The 22,133-nt window shown below is 44.4% G+C and overlaps 1 protein-coding gene across 1 annotated transcript in view; it reads right to left on the minus strand.

Annotated features, from left to right (window-relative positions):
- Positions 1-22,133, minus strand: part of BNC2 (basonuclin zinc finger protein 2) — a 457,344-nt gene that overhangs the window by 427,028 nt on the left and 8,183 nt on the right. The window lies entirely within an intron of this gene.

The raw sequence follows: 22,133 nt of genomic DNA on the forward strand, positions 1-22,133 counted from the left end.
AAGCTACCTTGAAGATGTTTGTTCATCAGTGCAGACTCATTTTTAAACACTTGGTAAAAAATTCATTGGTTTGAGCCTCTTTTAATATTTTTTTAGGCCGTCACATCATACCATACTTTGCTAAGTTCATAAGCAAAAATACAACCTTCAGTGAAATATTGTTAACAAGACCAAAAGCTGTGTTATTTTTCTTCTCCTGCTTTCTTTTCTCTTAGGTACACTCCGCTTTCTAAACATACTGCTTTTTTAAAGCCACACACATATACACAAACCTTCCGGAAAACACTGAAGTTTCTTACCTAAATGCCTAGCGAGCAATATGTTCACATCACTATGAATATATAAATGGTTTTCAAAACAAATTGCACAAGAAGGGAAATGTGGGAGAGAGCTATGCTTTCCTTGGTCACACTGACCTGTTCTCCCTCTCTGACAAGCCTTCTGCAAAAAATATACCTATTGTGGAGAAGAGAGACTGAAGATTTAAAAAGGAACCTGACAAAACACTGGATCTACTTGCCAAGTACATTTTGTTGTCAAGCATTTTAGGTTCAAAATACGATGTAAGCTACATTAACTCTGAAGATGTCACAGTCAGGAGTGTGTTACTTTTACAAAAGTCATGTTGTTTTCAGAAAATAGCACCAAATAGTTATCTAAAATAGCCATCATCACAAGGCAAAAAAAAGTCCAGAGAACTATTTACAAAGACACAGAACAACTTTGGTTTGGTAATAAAAGATCTCCTGTTGCAAAGTCATACATATGCCCCCTTTTCCAACAATAGATTGATACAAGAGACCATGTTAACATATCCCTACTACAAGTCCTGGAATGTGCTGGAATCCCTAGCATGTATTCACTGCTGAAACAGAGAAGCCTGCGTTGGCTCGGTCATGTCGTGAGAATGGATGATGGCCGGATCCCAAAGGATCTCCTCTATGGAGAACTCGTGCAAGGAAAGCGCCCTACAGGTAGACCACAGCTGCGATACAAGGACATCTGCAAGAGGGATCTGAAGGCCTTAGGAGTGGACCTCAACAAGTGGGAAACCCTGGCCTCTGAGCGGCCCGCTTGGAGGCAGGCTGTGCAACATGGCCTTTCCCAGTTTGAAGAGACACTTTGCCAACAGTCTGAGGCAAAGAGGCAAAGAAGGAAGGCCCATAGCCAGGGAGACAGACCAGCGACGGACTGCACTTGCTCCCGGTGTGGAAGGGATTGTCACTCCCGGATTGGCCTTTTCAGCCACACTAGACACTGTGCCAGAACCACCTTTCAGAGCGTGATACCACAGTCTTTCGAGACTGAAGGTTGCCAATACAATACTACAAGTTTACTCCCAATGTGTTGCAGATTCCTTCTTACAAACCCTGCAGGATAACACATAAAGACAACTAAGTCCTCCCCAAGATAGTTTGGTCATCTTAACAAGCTCCCTAGTGCTCCAAGGACTCAATCCTATCCCCCCCAACCCTGGCGATGCACTTTTGTTGCCAGTGTTAAGTGTCGTAAAAGTGCAGTAAGGCACTTTCTCAGTGGCAGGAAACACTCAGCACTGGCAGAAAAGTCACTGCCAGTCAGTGGTAAGCCTCAGCACTGGGACAACGCAGAGTGGAACACTGAGACATATGCAAAGGGCAGGGAGACTTTTCAGGGAGCAGAGGGAGGGCAGAAGGACTGGCGGGTGGACTGGGCCCAGGATGGGGAGGCAGGGAATCCTATGCCCCCTCCCAAACCTAGCTGCCCGACACAGGCCTCCTCCATTCTGCGCCCACTAAATAATGAGAGACCTGTTGGTGCCATCAGGGCTCTACCCGAGGTACCCCAAAGAGACTCTAATGTCTGCCTTGAGGGATACAGTGGTAGCCATTTTGTAGCCACTGTACCTCACCATGACACCAGAACTTAGGATTGGGCTGCAAGTTAAATTCAATTACAGGACTAAGGCTGCACATGTAACTCTCTTAACCAGGGGTCTCCAAACCCAGGACCGGGGGCCAGATGCGACCCACAGAGAACCTCTATCTGGCCCGCAACCAGCCTCTGATCCCCTGAGAGCCTCTGGCCCAGTTGACCAAACACAACCAGAGTTGTGCTTGTGGGTAGGGAGAATGGGAGTCCATTTAAGTGTGTGTGCTTTATTTCTTGGGCTGTGTTGGTGCTTGGAGAAATCCTGGACATTTGAGCCCATTCATTCATTCATTCCAGTTGTTCATCTAAGTTCCATCTCTAATGCATTTATTTAAATTTTATATTTCTTTTTTTTTTCCAGCCCTTGACACCGGGCCAGATCTTTGATGCAGCCCTTTGGCCAAAATGTTTGGAGACCCCTGTTCTTAACTATTTGTTCTGAGGTGAGACAGGCAGCCCAATCCTACATAAATCCCTGCATGGTGATACAGATGCGCTAACAGGATGTGCGCTGTATCAGATGAGGGAATTTCAGGCCCAGAAGTTCTCCTCCGGGTAGGGGAACATTTATTCCCTTGCCTGGGGAGCAAGCCCTCTCTACATGAGTGGGACTACTCAACCTGCACTAGCTTTTTGCTGACAAAGGTCTGAGTAGCCCCAGGAAGGCGAATCGAGACCAGGAAGGGGTATAGGAATGATATCAGTGGCACAGCTACCACTGATACCACGACTTTGCCGGCCCTGATCTGCCCTCTTCCCCACCTTGTTCTACCCTTTCCCTGGCACCCTCCTGCCACCCACACTGACTTACTAGTGCTGCGGTGGGCATGGACATCCCAGTGGCATGCAAACTCGGCTGCTCTCTTCCTGCAATAGCAGCCAGGCCATGCAGAATGGTGTGACGCACAGCCATAAAGAGCCTTACGGGTGGCTCAAATCTATGTGTGCATTCAGTTTCCACTCACCACACACAAGCCCTCTATAGGGCTTCACTACTCTTTTAATGTTTTTGTATGTTTAAACATGGGCAGAAGGGCAATTATCACCTTTTCTCTGAACTGGGGTGACAGGAGAAGCTGAACCTGGCAAAATTTCTACGTTTATGCAATTCTTGTTAAAACTGCAGGGACTGCCTCAGAATGCTTAAAATCCATTAGCTTCCCAGACCCAAATTCCTTCAGCTTCCAAAGCTTCTCCATCTATCCACTCAATTGCCTGTCCATCTATTGCTTCTCTATTGCTCCATCTATTGCTTCTCTATTGCTCAATTGCTTCTCCATCTATCCACTCACAGCCTGTCCTTGCACCCAAAACACAAAGTAAGTGTTTTCATGGGCCTCTTTGCTTTTTTTCTTCTTTTTGCAGTCTTAGACCTCCATAGTCATAGTTTCCTCAAGACCATTCTCAGGACAAGCTACTGTCTTCCTTGCCTTGTTCCCTTCAGCCAGGATGACTCTCAACCAGCCCTCCCATTTGCCTAGCCCTGCAACCCCATTCCTGTCAAAAATACATAGCTCCTGTCCTTAGATCCAGACCTTTTTTTCTTCAAAACCCCTCCCTTTTAATGATCTACTACTTTCTCAATTTTTATAGATTTCATGTTACATCCAATTAAGCACCCAATTCTATGGGCTGCTTACACTGCCGGAACAGCTTTAAGGGCTGTTGCAAGCATGACAATGCCAGCAAGTGTAGCCTGGCATTTGATATTATGCCCTGTAATATGTGCCATTATGTTAGCACATAACTATATTATGTTGCAATTCTTTATGCAAAGGATTTGCTTCTGTTTTGCAAATGAACAGAACTTGTTGGCCCAGATCCCACTCTCACACCCCAACTCTTTAAACACAACAAAAAAGTAACTGCATATTTATTTACCAATATATGAAATATGAAGAACCCCTTCAGGTGACCTAAGAAGGCAGGCTGAAATGTATGGGAGCAGGCGGTTCATGAAGGGCCATGAAGGGTTTTAAAGGTCAATACCAGCACCTTGAATTGAGCCCAGAAATTAATGGGCAGCCAGCGTAGTCACTGAAGCAGTGGTCCAACAGAACCAAAGTGCCTGGCTCAAGCTAACAACCCAGCTTCTGAACCATCTTCAAGGGCAGCTCCATAGAGAGTGTTACAGTAACCCAGTCTTGAAGTCACTAAGGCATGTACCACAGTAGTTAGGTCCAACTGACTCAAGTACAGCTGCAGCTGGCACACTAGGTAAAGCTGGACAAACACACTCCTAGCCACCACTGCATCTGGCTCCCCAGGGAAAACAGTGAATCCAGGAGCAATCCCAAACTATACACCCATTTCTGCAGGGGAAGTGTGACCCCATTCAGTGTGGGCAGATGACTTAGTACCTGCATCTAGGACTTCCTGAGCAGGAGGTCCTCTGTCTTTACTGAATTCAATCTCAAACTAATCACAGACACACACACACACACACACACACACCTTATATATGTGAAGAGTTCCTCAGGGTTCTAAGCCTAAAAAGCCAACAATTTTAGCTACACCCCTGTCCTTCACTCATCAATCACAGCTAAACTTTATAAGTCTCTTTGCTGCCCTATAAGCCAAGAGTTTGCAAGTGATAATATATACAAATACACAAGATCAAACACTTCATTGGAAAATAGTAGTTTTTTGAGGGGGTAGTCTGTAGAGTTAATTGCTGCTAAATGCAAACACGCACATGCTTTAAGAAGCTTCCCTGCAGTGTCATGGAAAACACACAGAGAGGGTGATTGAGAAACACACACAGGATGATGCACTTAAAATAATATCTGTTTACAATTTCAAGTTGCTGCATGGTGAAAAACTTGATTTCTGAAACATGTCCTCAAGATACAATCAAATGCTAAAACGTATCCTGCGGTAGGTCGAACTTTCCAATTACTAGAAGCAAGCACACAAGAGATATAATTACTTATGACACTGGGACAGGCGTGCATGTTTCAACACACACAAAGTTCTGAACAAGGGTTTTTGGCAGTATATGACAGAAGACTTTAAATGGAACTTTCAAAGACAAGGTATACCGTGTTATAAAAATATACTAAGTTTAAAAAGTTTTTTTAATCCTACCAAATGATTTTAAAGGTATTGAGCATGTTGTGTTTAAATATATCTTTAAAGACTTTAGATCGAAAAAGTATTTCCCTACAGCAGTAAATACAAGTTACATGACAGATTACAGAAAAGAAAAGAAAAAACTTTGAGCAGTTTCTTTTCCGTAGGTGAAAATCTCTTTTAAGATTGCATTATTCATAGCAAAGAAACTTTCAGTCAAACATAATTTTTTAATGAATTTGGGAATAAGTCCTTAGCACAAATTATATAAATTCTCAAACTAAACAGCGGAATGGTTTAGCTTATAATATCATAACTAGCTTGTAATATCATTGGCTGGACAAGAAAAAAACCCCAATCCTGAGCATAAAAATACAGTACTTTTCTTTCCAACCTTTCTCAACAATTTAATTATAGGGATGAGCAGAAATGCATTCCCCAATTTTGCCAAACTTTTTGCATACAATGAAGTTGGGGTTTTATTTCGACAATGTTGGGAGGTACAATTTGGGAGGGTGTCCACACTGAATGTATTGCCAGGGCCAATTGCACTCCCAGGAATCCTAGTGGCTGATCATTTTTTTTCTTCTAGTATATTCTATCAAATGCAGGAACCACTGCCCTCAGCATGAATGGTACTTGATGATGGTATGTGATAAAGCGCCATTATCATGCAACCAATGAGAGCAAGGGAAATGATTTATTCCTCTTTCCAGAACATGCTGGGATGAAAACACTGTTTGCCAGAAACTGGGATTCTCCCACATGACACTGCTGCCAAGACCATGAAACAAACAGTAGTAGCGGGGGAGGGGGTGTCAAGGTGATTTTGTGGAAACTCGCCTCCACCATGGAATCTCCTTTACTTTTACCAAAAGAGTTATTGAAAGAAATTTTGGCTAACCCCTCATTAAGAGACCCAGTACTGTACACAATTATTGTCCATGGACAGAATCAATCTATAAATACACACTTCCTTCACAACTACCACAGAACACGTTTTCAATATTCAGATATCTACGTCCATATGCCTGAGTGCAAGGCATTCCACTTTTTGCACTATTAATAATAATATTGGGATTGCACTATTGCACAATATTGCCATTGCACTATTATTCCCACTATATTATTCCCAATAGTGCAAGGGAACCCCACCATTATTCCCAAGGTTGTGGCTAATCCAAATACTTTTACAGTACTCAACAACAAAAATACATACACTAAAGTGGTTGTGATATAGATTCATATTCCTTATCAATAAAATATCATATATCCTAAAAATCATATATTTGATACCACTGACAAAATAAAAAAAGATATCGATACTGAAATCCTAATAGTGTAAAATTACAGTGCTTAAGGCAGAGGTTCTCAAACTGGGGCGTTGCAATGCCCCAGTCCCTCTGCCTTTACCCCTTTAAGGGGCAGAAAGGGAGGAATGCAGCAACACAATCCCCAGGATTGCATCTCTGTTGGGGGTGCAGGGGTTTTCCTTTACCTACACAAAGGAGCAGCAGGCTCCCAGGGATGTGGGGAACCCCATGGAAGCCTCTGCAGGGCTCCCCAACCCATACAGAATGAAAAAATAACAATCACAACCCACTTCCAGTTTGCAATCCTGGGGAATCGCGTCACTGCATTTCCCCCTCTTCTGCCAAGACTTACCTCAGGAGTTTTACTCCCAAGGTGTTTGAGAACTTCTTGGCTTAAGGGAACAGTCAAGAACCCTTATTTCTCTAGAACCAAATTTATGAGAGTCCTAAATCTCTCAGAATACACAGACCTTAACTTGACTACTCCTTAGTTATGTAGGTCTGGTATGCAGGTACAGAGGACAAGCACTTTCCCAGCAAAATGTTGGGTTATTATCTAGATTTTATGAACATGGCCTTGAAACCCGGAAAATGAATTTCCCAGTAGGTGATGACTCTGGTCACAGAAGCCTTTGTTTCTACATTAGACAAGTACTTCATTGAAACTAAGTAGCTCTCAATTTGATCAATACTTGTATGGAAGATGGGCTGGAAATTCTACATACAATACCTAGCGTCCCACAATGGAAAAAAGATGATAGATGGTATATACATAAAATAAAATGTATCTCCTTTCTTTTAAAAGAAGCAAGCCTCTGCTAAAGGCTTGCTCAAGGGCAGCCCACCATAACTATATCAACCTGCCACAACCACCTTCTTTTTCCAGAACAATACAAATGGCAATGTGTTAGATACCCTGCTATTCTCCCAAACTACAGATTTCACTTTTACAATTACAGGCTTTATTGCCAATATCTAAGGGGGTTACCTACAACAGAATGAAATGACACATTAATATTCAGTAGTGCCAAGAATACTCTCTGCTGTACAAGAATGCTGAGAAAAGATACTTTCCTGCACCACAAGTACAAGAGAAATATAGAAACAAGATGTTTACCACAGTTCTCAACAGGAAGAACACAAAAATTTTCTCTTGCGCTAGCTGACGCACTTCCTTCAACTCATCAACACATTATCCCTAGGGCAGTGGTTCTCAAAATTTGAGGGAGCTTTACTTCTTGCAGGGGAGGGACTAGGGCAGCGACGCAATCCCCAAGATCACGTCGCTAAAGGGGGTACTTTGCACTTACTTCAAGAAGGCAGGGCTGCAGCAGGCTGCAGGAGGTGCGGGGAGCCCTGTGCAGCCCTGCACAGCACTCCACTTTCACTAAAAGCGGGCGCAAAGCACTTCCATTTTGTAGGAGGTGCTCTGCGCCCGCTTTTAGCGAACGTTCCAAGACTCAGGGAGCGCTGTGCAGAGCTGCACAGGGCTCCCCACACTCTTGTAGCCCACTGCAGCTCTGCCTTCTGAAAGTGCAAAGCACCTCCCCTCGCCCCCCTTAGCGACATGATTCTGGGGATTGCGTCGCTGCCTCCCTCCCCTTCCCCCTTCCCTTAAAGGGACGAGGGAAGCGTTACATGAATTGGTGGGCCACAATCCACCAGTTTGAGAACCACTGCCCTAGGGTATGAAATGAATGGACATATTTGATTTTGACGTTGTGCACTGACTTTCACACATATTCTTTCAGGACAGTGTTGTACTTTTTCTTCAGTTTAATAGTAGAATTTTAGCCAAAATGTTCCTATCATAAACACCGCCTCCCACAAGAAAGATAAACTATACTACAACCCAAGACCCAACAGAATTCTCAAAATAAATTCCAGGTTCTCCCTTATACCCACTCTCCCGACATACACATCCATACACAATCCCTACATACAATCTTCTCTCTTCCAGTGTTTCTGCAGTGGGGCAAAAGTGGAGCTCTAAAAAAAACAAAATCTTTGAGCATTTTATAAAGAGAGAACAGAAAATTCCCACACACATCAATACTCAGTAAATAATATTAAGTTAGTCTTAAAATTTATAGTCTTCTTATCGCCACTGTGCCACCATGACATCCTCTCCCCAAAAGGTATTTCCTTTTACTTTCTAGGTAATCAAGATTATTATATTTTATATTCCAGTACAAAATAGTTTCAGTACACATGTGTCTTGCACCAGTTATGAAAGGCATGTTATGAATATCATGACTTTTTCCTTACATGACTGAGGGCCCAATCCTATCCAACATTTCAGCACTGATAATGCCTTAACACAGCCACAAGATAGGAGAATTAACATCCCTTTACCTTAAGGAGGCCTCTATGACTGCCTGTGATGTCTATTGCAACTAAGGGCTCCTCCCTCTAGAGGGATCTGGTTGGGGGTGTTTGCCCTGGTATCAGACAATCTGGATCATCGGGGGCGGAGGCACGACAACAGAGACTGTGGATGGACGGCTTTGCAGAAATGGTGTACTTGGGTCAATGCCTTTACATTCATGGGATGCCTTTACATTCATGGGGTCAATACCTTTACATTCAGGGTGCCCCCAACATGAGTACCTCCTGTTCCTCCATACAGGACAGCAAGTTGCTCCCATCAGCCACCAAGAGGCCCAGGCTGGGGCTAATCAGTCCTCTGGGGTCTCAGGTGGTTCTTGGGCTGCAGCTCATGACCCCGGGTGGTATACTGGTGACCTGATCCAGGGCACACTCAGGGGAGTCCCTACAGCCTGGGTGGTGGCTTGTGGCACCTGCAGGGCTTTGAGCTGGCCTTGGGTAGGTGGGGCTCTCTGCCCCAGCAAGCAGGCTCCAGCCTGTCTTGATCCCCAGAGGATTCTGTCCCCAGGAGCTCCCAGGTTCAGTTTCCAATACCCAAGGCCAGGATCTCAAGGACCCCTTCCAGGCTGGGCACAGGCAAGGAAGTACGAGATATCTACCTCATATAGTCCCCCTCCCAGTGCTGCAGGCACAAGGAGAGGAGCAACCTCTTCCTTTGGCTGCCGGACCCTTATGAGCCCAGCAGCCAACCCAACCAGCTCCACCCCTTCCACATGCCGCTTGAGGTCCTGAAAGACCTTGGGTCATATTCCCTTGGCATGGGGCCGGGGCCAGGCAGTACTTGCTGCTTCCTTCCGAGAAGACCCATACTGCCAGCCCCAGCTAACACTGCCCCACCACTACAAGATACAGCGTACACCCCATTACCACAGCTGCATCAGCACTGGAAAGCTGGATAGGACTGGGCACTAAGAAACTATCAGGTTCACAGCTGCTGGTGGAGCAACAGGAAAGCTGCACATTATCTGTAATCCAGTTGCATCTGCATGTAGCAATCAGGATTGCACACAAATAGCCCTGTCAAAAGATTGATGGGCATTAGAAATGAACAGCAGAAAGAACTAAATTTGCCCTTCTCCTCCCACCCACTTCCTCTTCTGAATAGGAGATTGGCACTGTCACCAGTTTCTTAACAAGATTATGCATATGGGCAACCCCAGCAGTTAGATCAGGGAAACTCTATGTGTGCAGCACTCGTTTTGACATGCAGCTTCTCACCTGACTACTGTTCTGCATGAAGCCTGCCGTGCACACAACTCCCTCACTGGATCAGGGCAAAAACGTATTTGTGCATTGGAAACACAATACAAAATGTTCATAAGAAGAGTCTCAATTGGCATGCCTTTGTGATCCACAGTTATTACTAATCAAATATAACTCACATAATTCTTGACCCAGCTACTTATTTCTTTAACATGTATATACCTCTTTCACTATAGCTTTCATTATTCCAGGTTTATCAGCCAGAACATAACTTATTATTACTTCAGCACCAAGTGATGGCTTGCGTGCACCACAAGTCCGATGCCAAAGGTAGAACATTCACAATTTCATACATGATATCAGTTCTCACATACAGTTGCTAGTCATTACATGCTGATTAACATGTATTTCTGTACCAGCTGCAATGCATGCATCTATTAAGGCCCATTGGCCATCTCCATAACAGAAGCTAATTGGGAGGCCAAAGCATTGTATGTACTACCTATCCAAGTTATTATGTCAATACCAACACCTCATACCTTGTATTATATCCAAACACAAGCAGGAACTCAGTTTTCTGCTACCTAACACACGAGGCACGAGAGTTTAGCATCTGGGCGAGGAGAAGGCAAATAGACCTCTGAGTTTTGGAGGAGGAGGAGGAGGAAGACGACAAGAGGGTAAGTGTACTCATTCTAACGCTTTGTCTTTCTAACTCCCTGTCTTCTAACCTTAACCTTACCTTTAAATCAACCTTAAATCAAAATTGAAAGTTAGCACCATAAGGGAGGAGCAGAGTCCTACTCGGGAGTAAGAGCAGAGTCCTACTCATGAGTAAGAGCCCAAAGGTCAGGCATTTAAATCAAAGTTGAAAGTTAGCTGCACCTAAGGTAGCACCTAATCGAAGGAAGGGAGGAGGATAAAGTGGAAAGCAGGTTTTTCTACTTGTTTAAATTAAACCTATACTTAATCCAGGTTAAACCTAATCTAAGTTAGAACATAACCTAAACAGTTCAGTAAATTGGGACACAGGATCTAGAGAGCAATAAATAATTAAACAAACCCAAATAAAAACTAGCTTGAGGTTACAAAAACAGTCCAGCCTAAGAGAACAGAACTAGGAGGGAAAGAACCTAGGAAGGGCCAATTTCCAACCCATTAAGAGCCCCATTAGGCCAATCCAAGCAGTCCATTCAGGAGCCTGCAGAGTAGGTTACGCCCATCAGCAGCCGTTTGCCTTCCTGAGCTTTTGTAAACTCACCTGGGAAGGCCAGCCCCCTTTCAATCAGGAAGGAAGGAGGGAGGAGAAGCCAGCCAGGAGTATAAAGCTAGGCCGGCCATCGCCTGAGGCTCTCTCCAGACGCGTGTGGCCTCTGGGAACCAAGAACCTCGGGAACTAAGTGCCAGGTAAGGCACGAGAGTTTAGCATCTGGGCGAGTTCAGCAGCAGGGTGAGGAGGCCAGGGCCCCATACACTGCCCTTCCTCTTCCCTTGAGAAGAGGGCTGCTATACAGTGTAGGGTTTATAAAAGGATCCCTAAATAAAACAACAACAACAAAAAAGCTATGCAGTTAGACAGCCAGCAGCAGGGTGGGGCTATCCAGTGTCCTGCATCGAGTGCCACATGTATGATTATATGCCTCTGGGCCATAAGTCATGGGTGTGTCCTCGGTGCAAGGAGCTCCAGGGTCTCAGGGAACGTGTCCGCTCCCTTGGAGCCTTGGTGGCCGACCTGGAGAAGCGCAGGCAGGCAGAGGAGGACCGTGGAGAGACTTCTGGGGACGATCAGGCTTCGTCCCAACCTCAGGCGTGCAGTTCCTTGGCTGCCCGGGCAGGAAGTCTCGGGACTGGAGGACGTCATCCTGGAGAGGAGGGAAACAATCCCCTAGGGGGACCCCTTCTCCAGGGGATGGGCCCGTATCCGAACGCACTCGGGATACTCCTCGGCGGGAGGGGGGTCGGGGGCTTCTTGTAGTGGGGGATTCAATTATTAGAAACATAGAGAGGGGGGTTTGCGACGGATGTGAGGACCGCATGGTGACTTGCCTGCCTGGTGCGAAGGTTGCGGACATCACTTCTTGTCTAGACAGGCTAGTAGACAGTGCTGGGGGAGAGGTAGCGGCTGTGGTGCATGTCGGCACCAACAACGTGGGCAAGTGTAGCTGGGAGGTCCTGGAGGCCAAATTCAGGCTTTTAGGCAGGAAGCTGAAAGCCAGGACCTCAAAGGTAGCGTTCTCTGAAGTGCTACCTGTTCCACGCGCAGGGCCAGCTAGGCAGGCGGAGATCAGGGGTCTCAATGCGTGGATGAGACGGTGGTGTAGGGAGGAGGGGTTTAGATTCGTTAGGCACTGGGGAACTTTTTGGGACAAGCGGGGCCTGTACAAGAGGGACGGGCTCCACTTGAACCAGAATGGAACCAGACTGCTGGCGCATAACATTAAAAAGGTGGCAGAGCAGCTTTTAAACTGATCCCTGGGGGAAGGCCGACAGGAGCCGAGGGGCATCCGGTTCGGGACTCCTCATCCCTATGGGTGAGGATGGGGAGGTTAGAGAACAACAAGACAAAGGCAGAGTAGGAGAAGAAATTGGGAAAGGTAGTGTGATGGGATGTGACAGACAGTTTGGCACAATGAGAAGATGCGGGGACAAAGGAGCGAATAAGCAGCGCATCCTGAGGCATTCCGTGTACAAATGCTTTTATGCGAATGCCTGAAGTCTACGAGCAAAGGTGGGAGAACTGGAATGTCTGGTGACAAGGGAAAATATTGACATAGTGGGCATAACGGAAACCTGGTGGAATGCGGAGAATCAGTGGGATACCGCAATCCCGGGCTATAAACTCTACAGGAGGGACAGGCAGGGGCGTGTTGGAGGTGGGGTGGCCGTTTATGTTAAGGAAGGGATAGAATCCAGCAAAGTAGAGATTGAAGGTGGGTCCGTCTCCACCGTAGAATCTCTGTGGGTTAAATTACCAGGCTTGTGCAGCGATGTAATACTGGAGTCGTGCTATCGTCCTCCAGACCAGAAATCGGATGGGGACCTTGAAATGAGGAAACAGATCAGGGAGGTGACAAGGAGGGACAGGGTTGTAATCATGGGGGACTTCAATTATCCTCATATTGACTGGGTCAATTTGTGTTCTGGTCACGATAAGGAAACCGGATTTCTTGACGTGCTAAATGACTGTGGCTTAGAGCAGCTAGTCATGGAGCCCACCAGAGGACAGGTGACTCTGGATTTAATAATGTGCGGTACGCAGGACCTGGTTAGAGATGTAAACGTTACTGAGCCATTGGGGAACAGTGATCATGCTGCGATCCGTTTTGACGTGCACGTTGGGGGAAGAATACCAGGCAAATCTCTAACAAAAACCCTTGACTTCCAACGGGCAGACTTCCCTCAAATGAGGAGGCTGGTTAGAAGGAGGTTGAAAGGGAGGGTAAAAAGAGTCCAATCTCTCCAGAGTGCATGGAGGCTGCTTAAAACAACAGTAATAGAGGCCCAGCAGAGGTGTATACCGCAAAGAAAGAAGGGTTCCACTAAATCCAGGAGGGTGCCCGCATGGCTAACCAGCCAAGTTAGAGAGGCTGTGAAGGGCAAGGAAGCTTCCTTCCGTAAATGGAAGTCTTGCCCTAATGAAGAGAATAAAAAGGAACATAAACTGTGGCAAAAGAAATGTAAGAAGGTGATACTGGAGGCCAAGCGAGACTATGAGGAACGCATGGCCAGCAACATTAAGGGGAATAATAAAAGCTTCTTCAAATATGTTAGAAACAGGAAACCCGCCAGAGAAGCAGTTGGCCCTCTGGATGGTGAGGGAGGGAAAGGGGAGATAAAAGGAGACTTAGAGATGGCAAAGAAATTAAATGAGTTCTTTGCATCTGTCTTCACAGCAGAAGACCTCGGGCAGATACTGCTGCCCGAATGGCCCCTCCTGATCGAGGAGTTAAGTCAGATAGAGGTTAAAAGAGAAGATGTTTCAGACCTCATTGATAAATTAAAGATCAATAAGTCACCGGGCCCTGATGGCATCCACCCAAGACTTATTAAGGAATTGAAGAATGAAGTTGCAGACCTCTTCACTAAGGTATGCAACTTGTCCCTCAAAACGGCCATGGTGCCAGAAGATTGGAGGATAGCAAATGTCACGCCTATTTTTAAAAACGGAAAAAGGGGGGACCCGGGAAACTATAGGCCGGTCAGCCTAACATCCATACCGGGTAAGATGGTGGAATGCCTCATCAAAGATAGGATCTCAAAACACATAGACGAACAGGCCTTGCTGAGGGAGAGTCAGCATGGCTTCTGTAAGGGTAAGTCTTGCCTCACGAACCTTATAGAATTCTTTGAAAAGGTCAACAGGCATGTGGATGCGGGACAATCCGTGGACATTATATATCTGGACTTTCAGAAGGCATTTGACATGGTCCCTCACCAAAGATTACTGAAAAAACTCCACAGTCAGGGAATTAGAGGACAGGTCCTCTCGTGGATTGAGAACTGGTTGGAGGCCAGGAAGCAGAGAGTGGGTGTCAATGGGCAATTTTCACAATGGAGGGAGGTGAAAAGCGGTGTGCCCCAAGGATCTGTCCTGGGGCCGGTGCTTTTCAACCTCTTCATAAATGACCTGGAGACAGGGTTGAGCAGTGAAGTGGCTAAGTTTGCAGACGACACCAAACTTTTCCGAGTGGTGAAGACCAGAAGTGATTGTGAGGAGCTCCAGAAGGATCTCTCCAGACTGGCAGAATGGGCAGCAAAATGGCAGATGCGCTTCAATGTCAGTAAGTGTAAAGTCATGCACATTGGGGCAAAAAATCAAAACTTTAGATATAGGCTGATGGGTTCTGAGCTGTCTGTGACAGATCAGGAGAGAGATCTTGGGGTGGTGGTGGACAGGTCGATGAAAGTGTCGACCCAATGTGCGGCGGCAGTGAAGAAGGCCAATTCTATGCTTGGGATCATTAGGAAGGGTATTGAGAACAAAACGGCTAGTATTATAATGCCGTTGTACAAATCTATGGTAAGGCCACACCTGGAGTATTGTGTCCAGTTCTGGTCGCCGCATCTCAAAAAAGACATAGTGGAAATGGAAAAGGTGCAAAAGAGAGTGACTAAGATGATTACGGGGCTGGGGCACCTTCCTTACGAGGAAAGGCTACGGCGTTTGGGCCTCTTCAGCCTAGAAAAGAGACGCCTGAGGGGGGACATGATTGAGACATACAAAATTATGCAGGGGATGGACAGAGTGGATAGGGAGATGCTCTTTACACTCTCACATAATACCAGAACCAGGGGACATCCACTAAAATTGAGTGTTGGGCGGGTTAGGACAGACAAAAGAAAATATTTCTTTACTCAGCGTGTGGTCGGTCTGTGGAACTCCTTGCCACAGGATGTGGTGATGGCGTCTAGACTAGACGCCTTTAAAAGGGGATTGGACAAGTTTCTGGAGGAAAAATCCATTATGGGGTACAAGCCATGATGTGTATGCGCAACCTCCTGATTTTAGAAATGGGTTATGTCAGAATGCCAGATGCAAGGGAGGGCACCAGGATGAGGTCTCTTGTTATCTGGTGTGCTCCCTGGGGCATTTGGTGGGCCGCTGTGAGATACAGGAAGCTGGACTAGATGGGCCTATGGCCTGATCCAGTGGGGCTGTTCTTATGTTCTTAACAAGTCTTCGAGATGCTTGTGAGATTGGATTAAAAGGAATTTAGGGCATAATCCTAACCCACTTTCCAGCTCCGACATAAGGGCAATGCAGCTCTGAGATAAGGGAACAAACATTTCCTTACTTTGAGGAGGCCTCTGTGACTGCCACCCAACTGCAGGATGCAGCACATGCCCCATTGGTACAGCTATGCTAGTGCTGGAAAGTGGGTTAGGATTGGGGTCTTGGTTGTTTTAACTGTGGTTGTGTTCAACATACATTCCACTCCAATTTCAACAAGAAGCGACTGTTTTGGATCACATATTAGGCATTTTCAAACAACTTAGGGCCCAATCTTAACAGGCTACAGTGCTGTCAGAACCCATATTCCAGAGACTCAGCAGCCTTTCCAGCATTGCAAATGCAACATGCTGTCACATGCAACCAGGACACACTTGGACACAGGAAGTGGTGGCTGTGCAACAGCAGCAATCCCAGATGCTACGGTGCCAGTAAGTTGGCACAAGGAGTGCGTGGTGGCACAGAGTGCTGGAAAAGGTTAGGGAAGGGGAAAAATGGGTCATAGTCATTGGTGGACAGACAGGATGGCAAGGGAAGGAAGGCAGCAGTTAGCAGCATCAACAGCTCAGCCAATATCCTATCCTCCTTCCCATCCTCAATCTACCTCCCCAGGTCCACTTGGAGTTGAACCAGTTAAAGTGCTGGTGCAGGCCTGAGTAGACCTTTTGGGGAAATGGAGGCTTGCTCCCAAAGGGAACAAATGTTCCCTTACCTCCACAACTGCCCCCCAGACCTCCAAGACTACCCCCCTGCAAAATACAGCATATGATCTGTTGGTGCAGCTGCATCCGCAGGGAAAATTTAGTTGCCAGTTTCCCAAGCATCCCACCATCAGTGATCACAAAAAGTGACCACATAGTGGAAGACCTGGTCCTCTGAATCAACCCTAGGAATAACAGAGGCGTAAGTGGACAACCTATCCTGCTCACCCATTTTAATTCTCTCTCCAGATGATGTTAGTTGAAGTATATCAACCCTTTCTCAAGTCTCTGAAGATATCATTATTATGTGGGAGACCAGTGTTTGAGTTTTCACATCAGTGACCATGGGGCAGAACAGTAATGATTACAGCACTTCAGAGCTGACACTCAGCCCGTTTAGCTTCAGAGGTGAAGAAATGCTGTACTTACTTCACATTCCTTCCAAGCAACTACTGATGTTTTAGATCATGGGTGTCCAAAGTTTCTGGCAGGAGGGCCACATCATCTCCCTGACACTGTGTCAGGGGCAGGGGAAAAAAAAGAATCAATTTACATTTAAAATTTGAATAAATTTACAGAAGTTTACATAAATGAATATATCAAAGATGAACTTCTAGGAATTAATGAAGGTCTTGCAATAGCTCAAGGTCTATAAAAGGCCTTGCACAAAGCAAGGCTGGCCTTTCCTTTGCTGCCACTGCTGCATCACAGATGTAAAACAGCAAGCAGCGGAGGGAGCCCTCATCCCACAGCTCATGCGAGAGGTCAAACAGTCGCCCTCACACTGAGAGCAGTTGTGTCGGGCCAGTGCAGGCTCCAACATATCTCTGGAGGGCTAGGGGCTCATTGGAGACTGGGGGCTCCCTGAGGGCCGCATTGGGAGGCCTCGAGGGCCGCAAGTGGCCCCAGGGCCGGGGTTTGGGCACCCCTGTTTTAGATAAAGGAACTTTCTATGAAGTTTTATTTCCTTAAAAACATTTCTTTCCAAAATTGGAAGCATCCGATTCACCTTGGAATGTACAGGGGTAATCGTGAGGACAAAGTGGCATCAAGAATCATCACCAGTATCAGGGTATTAATGAACTGTATTAATCTCCATGAAAATATCTGCAATACTGGCAGATTTAAAAGACTAAATATGCAATACAAACTTATATCCCCTGTAGCAAGATAAATAAGAAAACTTTGTTTAATAAAACTGGCACAGAGCCTTGCAAATTCAGTGTGGTTATGCCAATAACAGCCTATCAAAAGAACTAAAAAATAATTAGTTAAACAGAAATAAGTGTAGACTTGTACTAACATGAATAAGAAATTGCAAGCTTCCAGGGAAGAAAGCATTTCCCTTCATTCAACAATGAACCATTTCAAAATTAGTTGTACTGTCACTTATTTAATTCATTTTCAATATGTTTTCAAAAATGACCAGGTTAAGATGCATATTAAGCAGCTTCCCATGCCAAGTACATCTCTATTCATAAACATTTCCACATTAAACAAATTTTTTCCGGTTCCCCAGTGACATTAGCACCTTTGAACTGGAAATCAAAGAGTAGCATCTGCATTCATCAAAACGTGTATCAAACTAGGGATGATAAAATGTGTAATACAAAGTTCACACTGCTATGTTCGTCTGGAGTCTCGCTTTCTACATTTTAGTTTTACTATTCATGCTTTTATAATGTGATTACCTAATGCAATTTCGAAGCAATCACTATTAATAATTTCTGTAGCAAAACTGTCTCTCATTTCTACGCATGAATAACTAAAATGGTCTTAAGAAGACACAACAAAAATAAAGCAGCTCCTTCTTTGTATGTAGTTACCCCAACAGCCTCTGGCTAGAGCATTGTGTTTTGCTTGTCAATTTGCCTTTTTACGTTCTAAGCCTCAGAAAATTGTTTGCTCTACTTTTCGAGCTTTCATTAAAAAGGAGAAGAAAACACCACAACACTTCTGTTCATATACTCAAAGCTATTTCTGACAACTGACATAAGGACAAAAACGAGGTTTTGAAAAACTGTGAACTTTATTTGAGCCATCCCTAGCATTCAGGTACATATGTTGCTAACAAATTCTATTTGAATCACAAAATGCACAATTGTATTCTTCCTTTGCCGGCCTTAATGAAACAATATCAGCAAACTTCTCCACATTACTTCGTTTGTTGCCTGCTAAGTGATGATCAGAATTTAATCCTGAAAATATGAACAACCCCTCCTGAGTCACAACAGTTTGTTCACCCAGTCTATCTACTACCTGTTTTTTTTAATTGCCCATTTTTGGATATTATATAATCTATGTTGTACTGTGTTTAATTAAAATGAACATGATATTATTGAACTGTTCATATTTTATTTATTTAAATTAATTTGACAAGTTGGTTGGATACATATCATTTCATGGTGAATGTATTTGAGCCCCTTTCCACACAATTCTGTAGGAAAGCAGCATATAACCACTTCTCTGTTCTTTTGTCATGTACTTTGAGAACATTTTTTTCTTGAAAGGGCATGTATGAATTATTAATACTAACAAAATAATATTTAAAAAATTATATTCTAAAGACAATTTAGAAAAGCTAGTGTATTAGATATAACACTAATACCAAAGGTGCTTTCATACAGTTGGACCTCGATATCCATAGGCGGTTCATTCACAGACCCCGCCAGATACCCGGATCCCCTGCATATACAAACCTGCAGATAATTGAAACAGCAGGTCTGGGCTATTAGAAAGCTCCCAGATGCAACAAGAAGGCACTTCTGGTCAAGTTCAGGGGAACAGGTGAGGCCTTCCAGGGTGGGTTCAGAACTCATGCCGAGTCAAATCCGCAGGTTCTGAACCCATGGATAACTTGTATAACAACTTTTTTGGCATATTAAGTGTTTTCTCTAACAACAATGCCTAAATGCACCTATTCCTCTCCAGGGTCCAGTTCTGAAAAAAACAAAAAGAAAGAGTTCAGCAAGCCTGAAGCAGGACTGGCTGTGTATGGCAGTGATTGGTTGCCTCTCCACCTGTTATGTCACCAAGGGTCCTCCCCCCCCACCAAACCCTGAAGCAGTTTTCCACGTTTTTATTTATTTATATATATGTATATAAATATATAAAATGAAGGCAGAGTTTGTGTAAAGCATGAAGGAAAGGCAGGTGTGCTGACTGACCCATCTCACCCACATCTATCATTTCAGCTGTAAAGACACACTGTGCCCTGAATGCTATGGTCCCTTTTTCTCTAACTTCTTCCCTTCTCTTGCAACACGAGTTTTTGGCAGTTCCATGCTTGACGCATCTCCGCATTCTGTGATGGATGTCTTGAGTTTTCTACCTAATTACCCTTTAAATTCCTATCTTCCCTTGATTTGTGTAGTCCTTTTACAATGTTGTATCCATTCAAAACACAGCTTAGTGCTATAATAGGAAACCTTTTCCCCCCACAGCTGTAGTTGTAATAAGCCTTAGAGGGTTTCATATCTCAGAAACCTTGTGACGGCAATCTTGAACACACTTATTAGAAAGTTTCAGTGAACTAAATGGAACTCACATCTTAGAAAGCCTGTTTAGGGACTGCACTGCATAACGCTAGATTATTCTCTAGCAAAAACTGGTCTCAGGTGTAAGGACACTAGAAAAAAAAAGCTACAAGTGTTAAATTGGGGGATTATCTAATTTCTCTCATCCCCAAGACAATGAGGACAAATGACAAAAGTTTACAACATTATGCATGCCAAGAGATAAAGAGAATCCCTCCTTTTCATGATTTGGGATAACCCAATGAAATTGATTGGCAGCAGCAGATTCAGGACAGAGTACTGTACTTCTTAACTTTACTCAAATTGTTTTTAAATGGAATTTGCTGCTGAAGTTTCACATAATAATATTTCTGTAGCATTTTCTAAAGTTACAAAGTGCTTCATGCCTGTTATCTTGCTGTTGCCCTTACCACAAGTAAAGAAGCATTGCTGTCCTCATACTGCAGCTGGAGAACTGAGTGAGAGGGAGTGGCTTATCTAAGGCCACTTTGTGAGTTTATGTCAGAAGTGAGAGTCAAACATGGGAAGCCCTGATTCACAGCTCAGCCATTACACCACATCGGTTCAAGAGATGGTGAAGACCACCAGACAAATTCATGGTGGACAGATCTAGTAATAGCTATTAGCCATTACAGCCAAATGGATCCTTCATTTTCAAAGGCAATATAAGGAAACCACCAGTTGCTGAGGAGAGGGTTGTTATGTTCTGCTTATAGGTTCCAAAGATGGATCTGCGTGGAAACAGTGTGTGGTTGAAAATAGGACCCAGGACTGGATGGCTCCTTATTCTGATCCAAAGAGACTCTTACGTTCTCCACTTTTGCATCTGGACACCCTATCTCCAATAATAAGCTTCAGTTAACAGAAAAGAAGCCGCAACATATTTGCTACAATAAGCACTCTCAGAGCCATACTGTGAGGCCATTATTTTGTTCCTCGGTTTTGAATAGTGACTTGGGGCACTTTGGATGACTTTGGGCCAGACTAACCTTCCGTGCAAAAAGGTTCACAACAGCCAATAAATACAGCCCTTAATTTCCAAAGAGCAATACTGATTTTCACAGCTTAGAGCCGATTGTATCAGCAGCGCTGTCAGTTTTTTTAATACATAGTTCATCATTTTTTATCGTTGACAAGATACATTTTAAAAGAAAGATATTCCATCTTAGCCAGTTTCTTTCTAGTCAATACTTTCACCAGTTGCAGATAGCATTTAATTTTTGTTTTGTTCTTGTAACAGAACCTTAAAATGAAAGTAACATGATTGACAAGTACCTCACAGGCAAACCCTGGCAACACTTAATTCGAGTCCATCTCTTTTGGCTCCTTAAGTAGAATTCCTTCCCAATTGTCTTCACAGTAACTTCCACAAAGCTCATTACTGCCAGCCTTGGTCTATCCCTCATGTTGTGCATTTATCCCTGGGATGCATTATCAACATGTGGCACATGTCCTTGACATGCACAGAAGAGTCGCACCCCAGGACAGCAGCATGCATGACAATAGTGTTGACTCTTACTCCATTATGGTTGCTGGGATGTAACCGAGAAATCTAATAACTGTGACAGTAGGCCTTGAGGTTCTGCCTTGCCTTTCCAGACAGTGAAGCTGCACAGACACTAATGAAAGGTTAAATGAATAGGAATAGCTGACAAGAGGTACAAAGAAGAAGGGGCTTGGTAATCTACAGACACTGAGCAGAGATCTTTGGCTCAAGCAGAGAAAGGACAGCACATCAGCAAGTCACAATATTTAAAACAGCTTGCTATACACAGAGGCTTTTGTGTCTGGGTACATGTCTGGCTCAGGAAGAAAAAAAGATACTGAAAAGGAATTCCAGCATGGGGCACTTTGGCAAACGTAAGGTCACAAAAAAGGAAAAATGTTTTCTGTGTGCTGTTACATCTTTGGACTGAACGTTAAAAAGCAGCTATTAAAAAGACACATGAATCAAGTTTCAGGACAATAAGGCCCGCTTGACAATTACCACACAGCTGCAATACTGTCCTTCAGTCCTACTCCAACTGATAGCAAAATGGGTGTTAACTCAAATGCATTTGTGCTACAACCCTGAACAATTCACAATACAGACAGCACTTTATCTGCATTCCTTTGTCCTAGAACTATCTACTTAATTGACATTAATGAAGTACAATACCTGCAAAGCAGAGGATTGTAACATGTTTCAGAAAAATAGGTAGGTGTCATGACTCTTTGCCCTACTGAGATTTTAAAAAGATCAAGACATTTTCATAGTTTAAGTGGTCTGCTTGTGACT

The sequence above is a fragment of the Tiliqua scincoides genome, chromosome 2 (assembly GCF_035046505.1).
Source record: "Tiliqua scincoides isolate rTilSci1 chromosome 2, rTilSci1.hap2, whole genome shotgun sequence".
NCBI classification, from domain to species: domain Eukaryota; kingdom Metazoa; phylum Chordata; class Lepidosauria; order Squamata; family Scincidae; genus Tiliqua; species Tiliqua scincoides.